Raw genomic sequence first — 8,465 nt, forward strand, 5'->3', positions numbered from 1 at the left:
AAGAAGGCCGGTGCTGTGGGAGGAGTCGGAAGAAGGCCCCCTCCCCACCTCCCCTGCCCCCTCCCGCCCCTGCATGACCCGCTCTCTCCCCTCCAAGGCTGAGACGCAGCCTGCGGGGGTGGGTTCTTTCCATGTCAGCTGCAAAGAGGTGTGTGTGGGGGTCAGCCCTTAGACTCCCTGCTCCAAGATGGTAGGATTTTGGAACTGGGACTCTGCGGGATTCTGTGCCCGGCCAGACAACGTTTCGGGGCGTGCGACTGAGCCCTAAGGCTCTCTAATCCCGAAAGAGCAGGCGGGAAGTTGGCAAGCGCTGAGCTGCCCCGTCCGAGGGGGCTCCTCTGCAGATTAGCTGGCAACACAAACTCGCGGTGAGCACGGCGAACGATGCCTGAGAGAAATAGGGCTTGTGCTGGACTCTCTCTCCACGGGACCGTTTTGGCCGTTGCGCTTGGGAGAACGGGATGCGACCATTGTCCGTAACGCACCAACGCTGGGAAAGGCGCAAGGGCGGGTTGCGGCGCACCGTCTGCAGAGGCCTCCGCTGCCCCTCTGCCCTCCGTCTTCTCCCGCGGCCCCGTCTTCTTAATCAGACAAAAGCCTCGGAGGGCGAGCGTGGAAGGCGGGGAGATCCGTGGGAAGGCAGCCCCGCAATTACTCTAACAGGAAAATAGCTGGTCTGGTAGCTTAATATCCCCTCTCTGCCGACTGTAAGCGAAGGTTGCCAGAACGGATCATTCGTAAGCTGCGAGGGCAGGGGGGTGGCTCGGCTTTAGCCTCGCTGGCTTCGGCCAAAAGGTGAGCGCTAATGGCTGCAGTCATGCCAGCCGTTCCAGGCGCTTAAGCGCGGACTTCCCCGGATCAAGGCCTGCGCCCAGTCACTCAAGACAGTGCCTGAGCTGTGCGAGGCGACCCCCGGCCTCCGTGGCGGCAGCGGGTGACCCCGGGCTTGGCAGCCGCGCAAATCCATCGCTTTCCCCGGGATTTTTAAGAAGGCATATTTAACCAATTGGCAAACAGAGCTTTGCGTTTTCTTTTCCGTTTTCCTCCACTGAGTTTTTGCTTTTCTGCATTGCGTGCGAATGATATTTCCCCCCACACTTTTCATCCGAGGCAGGTGGGCACTTGGCGATTCGCCCGGCGCCAGGCAAAATCTGTGCCTCAGTTCTCCACCTGTAAAACGTGAGCCCTGTGTCCTTCCCCAGCCACCATGCGCTCAGGTTCCTCAGCCCCACATAAGTTGATAAACATGTCTGAGACTTCAGTTAATTTCCAAAAGTGCAGACAGATTGTCTGTGCTGTATTATGTATACTGATAATGACTCGGTATCTAAGTTCTGGGCTCGGTTCCATTAAGCATAACTTAATATCTTCAGGGGTCTGTTTTAATGCTTGGGCCTTTGCCCGAGAATTCATGAGTCAGGAATAAAGAAGAAAAAGTAATTAAACATGTGCAGAGTGCCACCCCTTCAGCACTGGCCAATGGAAGAGTGCCTTTGGGTGCCTGCTGCATTCCTTGGCGCAAAAGATCAGCGGCTTGGATTTCGGACTGGCAGAGTTTGCAAGCCTTACTTACTCGCAGGGCTGTTGTGTGCAGAACACGCTCAGACGTGCGTTTCCCGCTCCTGTCTTGGAGGGAGATGGGGACACACACCTGGTCCCCAGAGAGCCGGAGGAGGGCCCCCCGGGGGGGCGTGGGAGCCCAGCCACCAGCGGTGTGCCCGTTTTAGCCCCCGCACCGGCCCGCCGTGTCTCCGGCGGGCTCCGCGGCCCGGCTGGCTCGCGGCCTCCGGCTCTGCCGGGCCACCTGGGCGGCCGCTGCGGCCGTGGGTGAGGCATCAGCAGGCAGCGCACAAGCACCGCGAGAGGGTTTCTCCGGCAGCTGGCAGCTCTGTTTGTCGACATCCAATCTCACTTTCATCAGGCGCTGATTTTGAGTCAAAGCATGCAAGGCGGGCCTCGCTGAGGCGCGGCTCTGCCGTTGCAGAGCATCATGAGGCCGGGAGGAATGCAGAGGCGGCGGTGCCGTGGCGGAGGGGGCGCTGCCTGGTGCACGGGCCCACGGGGGGGCGGCGTGTGTGGGGGGCGCGGGGGCGGCTCTCCGCGGGGGCCGAGCCGGCTCCCACGGCACAGGGGCTGCCAGCCTCCTGGCCGGAATGCAGCGCCTCTGCACATGCGCCAAACGCTCCTCTTCAAAACAAGCACGTGGGGGAAAGGGGGCTGCAGGGCAACCCAGGCCTGTGTGGCCAGAAATGAGGACGGCCGCTCCCCGCAGCCCAGCCCAGCCCGCGTCGCCGTCCCGCTCGCTTTTCGCCTCTCTCGGGTTGCCGAAGTTCTGCCTGCGGTGCATCGCCCATGCTCGGAACGTCCTGGTTCAGCTCCGTCCCTGGGAGGATTCCCGCGCTGCCATGGGCTGGGCGGTTGCTGGAGGTCTGCCGTGCCCCCTGGTGCGTGTTCCCACCACAGCTCAGGGCTCATTGGAAAGAAACGGAAAGTTGCTCGCCTGGCAAGAACGCGGGCGAGATCCGTGAGCGCCCGTGGTCTGTCGGTCCTGCTTTTCGCCAGTGAGTGAAGTAACTGCCAGGACGGGCATGTTGGGGACCCAGGGAGACATTTTTAAAGGGCATGGTGATGATGGATTTCCCGGTTCATTTGAATCCTTTCTTCTTGGGTTTTCCTGGTGGATTCTGTGGGATCACTGCCCATGGAAAACAATGGCAAAATGCAGAATTTTAGCATCGCTGCAATTAGTAAGTTGCTACCTTTTGTTGCAGAAAGGGTTTCCCGCAGGCAGCGGGCTGGCCACAGTGAGGGCCTGGGCCTCACGCAGCGCAGCTCTTTCGATGCTTGCAAATGAATTCCACGTTCTCGGCTGCGGGATGAGGGGCTGCCTCGCGGAGCAGGTGGGCTGCTTAGCCCTGTTTGCTGAGCTCCAGGAGGGACAGAGGATCTCCAAAAAGGAGATGCAGAGCAGCCGAGAAGAGGCAGGGCATTCCCGAATGCAGGAATGGTTTGCAGTGCCGGGGCTCATGCCTCCAAGAGGGGAAGCCGTACAAAGAGTGCCTCTGAGTGCGTGCAAGATGCTTGAACTCTCTGCCAGACAGCTGCTGGCCCCCCCATAGGAAGCAAGGTGGGGGGCGCCCACGGAGGCCCGCGAACCGCTGCGGAGATGCCTTCGTTGGGTCTTCACGCGGAACGTGGCTGGTTGGAGGGAAAGTGCTGATCCACACTTCCTGCTGTCTGCCTTCTTCCATCCCCGCTCAAGACGATTTGGCAGTGGAGGCAGGGCTAAATCCGCTGGTGGCAGGGGGCAGGGGTGGAAAAACGGAGAGGCGGAGAGGCCTTCTCCCCACCCAAGCGTCCCTGTCTCCCGCTTTGCAGCTTTATCGCTGAAATGGAATAAAAGGTACATTACGCTGAGGTTTTAGAGTATGCACTCTCCCGGAGAAGGCAGGAGCTGAGATGCTAAGAAGGATTAGGGCTATTAAAACCCTCTTGCTTTCCTTGGCAGATAATGGCCTGAGCTCATCTCTGTGGATCACAGAGAGGAATTTGGCCCTGCCATGTGTGTTGGGTTTAGTGGGATCTCAGCAGCCGTAGAACCTTAAGATGCCAGGAATCAGCTTGGCAGCATCTGGAGTAATCGATAACCATGCAGCTAAGCATGTGCAGAGTTCTCTCCCAGTCACATCACCGTGGGATTAGGAGGCCTGGTTTGCACATCAGAGGCCGTAGGTTTTGGCCCAGCGTCAGCTCCGCAGCAGGAATGACCAGAGTTGCTAGTCCCGGTTTCTTCTTTCGCAATCTTCAGTTGATCCACCTGAAGATTGTTGGCCAATCTTAAATTCGGTTCCTCCCAACCTTTGCAGGGGGCTGGACCTGATGGCCTTCATGGCCCCTTCCAGCTCCGCTGTTTAGCCTCTCCATCCGGCAGAAGCTAAAGGGGAGATGCTGAAGGCCATCCGGGCAGCGTCTGCTTGCAACACCAGAACCGCTTCCTGGCCACAGAGACACCTTTTCCATGATGAATGATTTTGGTGGCACCGTCTCGAGGCAGCACACAAAACACACTAAACTATCCGCCCTCTCTCTCTCCAAAAAAGGGCTTCCAAACCTTTCCCATCCCCACTTCTGCGACCCGAACAGCAGCTTGACCTGGGGGTCATTTTTGTCTCCGTGCTGCTGTGTTTGGGCACATCCAGCAACTCTTTAAAGGCACGAGAACATCTGGGAAAATAATAGTTGCCACAGTGTATTAACGGGCAACATCTCATGAAAGAAATCAAGTTACGGGAAAAAATGTTTTAGATTGATGAATCAAGACAATAATAATTATTGGAGTGCAGGGAAAGAGAAGCGTTTTAACAGCTGTTAAAAATGATTATACCACATGCTTGATTGGAAAAAAGTAAGAGACAAGTTGTCTTGAGGAAAAATGGTTATTCTTTTATTGTATTATGTTTCCCCACGATTTGAATCGCTTTTGCTCTTTTGTGTTAAATGATATTGGCAAGAAAATATTTTTAAGATTGAAAAGAAAAGGCAGGCTTGGAGTAGCTTTTGGCCTAGTGAATTGGCAGCCCCTTGAAGCTCAGCGGTGACTCTACCAATGGATGGTGAGTCATCACGCCCTGTTCCCCCATTTAACCCCCCCCCCGAAACAGAGAGGAGGGTAAGGACCTCAACTTCCATCTTCCCCAGGAACCGGGACTTACCCCGTGAACCCTGCTCAGCAGCTCCAGGACATGCAAATTAAGACCAGTGCTGTTGAGCATATGCCGAGTGCATTTCTCCTGAAGGAGGACCAAGGAGCCCCCCACTCCTCCCGCTGGCTCTTTTCCGAGCCAGGCTTGGTTCCGGGGATGGGGCCCAGTGGCCTGACCCGCTTCCTGACCGCAGGTTCCTTTCCCAGACTGAAAGGCATAGAAACAGAGAAACAGAGCGAGTCAGAAGGGGTCCCCCGGGCCATCTAGTCTGACCTCCGGCACCAGCCGGCTCCACTCACAACATGCCCACCATGTGCACGTCCAGCCTATCTTTGAACACCCGCACCGGTGGGGCCTCAACCACCTCCCATGGGAGCCCATTCCCACCCTCGGGGCCCCAACCGTCAGGAAGTGCTTCCTGGCATCCAGATGAAACCTGGGTTCCCTGAGCTTCGCTGCATTGGGGTGCATCCTGCCTTCCCCTGCAGGGGAGAACAGGTCTCTCCCCACCTCTGTGTGACGCCCCCTCACGTACCTGGATGTCGCCAACATACTGCTGTCCCAAGCAAGCACGGTTCCCACTCTGCCCAGAACAGGTGAGGGGCTCTTTTGGAAGCCCCCATCCCAGTCTGGAAGGCTTAGCATCTTCCCTCCCCGGACAGAGGGGGGGGGGGGGCTGGCAGCTGACACAGCCAAGAGGGGGTTGGTTGGACTCTCTGTTACCCTACCAGGCTTACCCCACCTCTCCGGCACGCTGTTTTTCCCACTTGCAAACACAACAGGGGAAGTGAGATAAACTTTGCAAGAGGCCACTTGCAAACACAACAGCCACATGTGCAAGTTAAGGTTATCCTTTTAAATGGTCCCACTTTCAATGTCACACATTTGCTTTTGACAGAAGCTTGGAGAGAGGAAAACAGAGAGGCAGAGGTGGCGTTTTCTTGGGCCTGTCCGTACAGATGGGGGGTGGCTGTCTGGGGATGCTGGGCCAAGAAGAGAAGCCCCCCCTCCTTTCCCCCCAGGGTTGCAGATGTGGAAAGGTGGGGCTGCACGGCAGGAGCCGGGCTGGTGTGGCGGCAGCAGCAGCAGCCGACAGGTAATGCTGCATCTGGAGGCTTCGTGAAGGTCCCGGATCCGAGCTGCCCGTTTCCCTGACAGGTTTCGCCCCTGAGCTGTGCGCTGTGCTTGCCTGGGGCCCCGATCCTGCCTGAGACGTGCAGAGCAGGGGCGTGGAGCAGCAGCACCCTGCGGGAAAGGCAAGCATCCTCCACAGGGGAGTCTTCAAAGGCACTCAGAACCAGGGCAAAGGGAGGGGGAGCCGCTCTCCCAAGGCGGGGAAAATGCTCCACGGGTTTCTTTCCGTCCCTCGGCAAAGGAAAGCAAGCGGCCCGGCTAAACCTAAACGTGGAGAAGCAGAGCAGGCAGGCCACTGGGGGCTTCCGTGCCCAGTGACGAAGGGCCCTTGTTTCAACTCTCCATGGGAAGTGGTGTCTAGTGGTTAGAGCAGCCGTCTCCTCAGTGGCTTGCCCGCCCTTCCCAGGCTTGGGCCTGTGTGGCCATCACGGCAGCCCGCTGTGAGTTCACGTGCCCGGTGGGCTGGTCCGGGTACTCCCGCTCGCTCGGTGCTCCCAGCTTCCCCTCCTCTCCTGCCCGCTTCCTTGCCTCTAATCCCCCTTAATCTCCCTAATGCCCCTAATGAGATGTGGGGCACTGGGTTGCCTCCCACTGGGCTAATCCCCATCTTCCCCTGGAGGCGGCAGCTGAATTGGAGGAGGCGATGGGCTGTGGAATTGGTGGGGGGGGCGCTCAGCGGAGGGAGGTGCCAGGGGTTGGAGGGGTCTGGCGTCATGTTTCCCAGCCTGGGCCCCCCTCCCCGCTCTTCTGGGGTGTGCAGGCAACACGTGAGATGGTGCAGAAAGAAGGCAGGCATGCAGCCAGAGTGCCTCTGAGCACGTGCAAAGGAGTAGCTGGCGCTAGCCTGGTTTCTACGCAGGTGAGCAGGGGAGGCTCACCAAGGTCGGGCCGGGGAGCCGAGGCGGCTGCTCTTTCCGGAGCCTCAGCCGGGGCCTCATCCATGCCCCTTCTTGTGGCACTGGATTGCACCCTGGGTGCCTCCGATCCAAAGCCTTCCAGGCCCTCAGCCCCGGCTCCCTCGCGCCTCCCAAGCCATTTTTTAGAAATCCGCCCCCCCCCCGCGGTGCCTTTGCAAGTAATCCGGCGCAGGAGCCGCAGGGCCGAAAGCCAAAGGCCCAAAGCGCAAAGAGGAGGCCGAGAGATCCATTTGGAAAGTGGGGAGGGATGGTGGCCGGAGGGGGAGCCTGCCGCGGCGGCGGCGGCAATCCCCTCGAACCCCGGAATTCGGGAGGGGTCGGCGGGAAGAGGGAGGAGCACGTCCTGCATGAAGCCGGTCCGAGCCGGCGCTGCGAAGGGGATGGCGAGGAAAGGGCGACGGCAGGTGCAGTGGCGCTGGGACACGAAGGCGATGCGCTGCTCTCGGCGGTGCCGGGAGCTTGTCTGAGTCGCGAGGTGCGGAGGAGCCTGGAGGCGGCACCAGCGGCAGAGCGCCGGGCAGCTTCCCCTGCTCGCTGATGGCCTGGCTCGGGGGCCAGGGGCCGGCGCGGCGTGTGCAGCCTTGACGTTCGCCGTGGAGCAGTCCAGATGCCGCACCAGGGAACACGCGACCCCGCGACCTGCAGGGAAGTTGCACACCGTGCTGTGCTCCACTTGCCGAGTTTATTCCGCTCCGTCAGCATCATGGGCGATCTTTTCCAGCCCCACCTCAGCACTCTGGGGTTTCTGCAGGCATTGCCCACATGCAGGCATGCATTATGTAGCCATGAGGACTAGAAACTTTTTTTTTAAGACGAATTTCCACATCCCAAATTTTATCCGCGCTCCCACAGCGTCACAGGCTATATGATGCTCAGTGCTAGAGGAATGGATATACTGCTATAATGACTGGACTGACTTCCATCAGGTGTTTTGTGGAGGCAGCTGCTTCCTCGGCGGAGAAAGGTGGATTTGTGTGGTCCACCTCAGCGTTTCAGGGACACTAGGAAAGGAGGGAGCCTGATGGAAAGTAGGAATGCTTTCCTGGGAGCAGCATGAGAAGCTGGGGCTACTGAGAGGAGAAATTCTGGCCCAAGATGTCCAGAGTGCTCAGGACATTTGGATGCGAGGGTCTGATTCTGCCCTGAGATTAACTTTTGGGCTGCTCCTCCTGCCCTCGCTCCAAACTGGCTTTGTGGTGGTGTGACAGAGCCAAGAAGCTGCACAGGGATCACATGGCCCTCCTCCAGATGTTGTCAGAGGGGCTTTTCTTAATTATTACCCCGGAATAAGGAATAATTATTATAAGGAATATAATAATTATAATAAGGAAGAATTATTTCTTAATTATTACCCCTGTGCCTAATAATATTAATATATATTATTAATAATATTATCAATATTATTAATTAATAATATTAGGCACAGCCAAAGAGCGGGGAGTGACCTCCTTTGGGCGTGTTCAGCAAGGGGAGGGCAGGAATACAAACCGCATTTATTGACTAGTAACACAGCAGCAGCATCTCTTACATCTAAATGACTCGCTGCAGCTGCCAAATTCGGTGTTTTGCAAGGCAGTCCTGCTTCTAAGTACGGGGGGGCGCAGTGGCATTTAAGCAGGACCGACTTGGCCGTCTCGTGCACGGGACCGCCTCTCTCCCCGGCCTTGGCAGCGCTCCTGAGCCAACGGCACTTCCCGGCAAGGCCTTCGTC

This window comes from Varanus komodoensis, unplaced genomic scaffold, assembly GCF_004798865.1.
Source record: "Varanus komodoensis strain SLA01 unplaced genomic scaffold, ASM479886v1 scaffold29_3, whole genome shotgun sequence".
NCBI classification, from domain to species: Eukaryota; Metazoa; Chordata; class Lepidosauria; order Squamata; family Varanidae; genus Varanus; species Varanus komodoensis.